Here is a 325-nt window from a genome sequence, read left to right as displayed (position 1 = left end):
AACGCAATTACAAATCAGAATGATGTAAAATGTATAAAAAAAAGAAAATTATTGACTGATATCATTCTGTAAAAGGATCATAAAATATCCACAGTATTACCTTCTCATTTCACAATTTGCATTATAGTACTATCACTGGACAGACATAGTAAATCTAGGAGTAATGACAAGGAAACTGATGGTATATGTTCCAAATATTTCTAATATCTGCTTGTTGGCATATGCTGTGACTGTACGGACAATTGTCACAACTCACTCCAACAAGTCCAAACTCCACCCACAACTACAAGGCCCATGTGACAAAGCCCCAGAGGCAGGGGCGACA

Source organism: Syngnathoides biaculeatus, chromosome 10 (assembly GCF_019802595.1).
Source record: "Syngnathoides biaculeatus isolate LvHL_M chromosome 10, ASM1980259v1, whole genome shotgun sequence".
Lineage (NCBI taxonomy): Eukaryota > Metazoa > Chordata > Actinopteri > Syngnathiformes > Syngnathidae > Syngnathoides > Syngnathoides biaculeatus.
Note: the sequence above shows the minus strand (reverse complement) of the source record.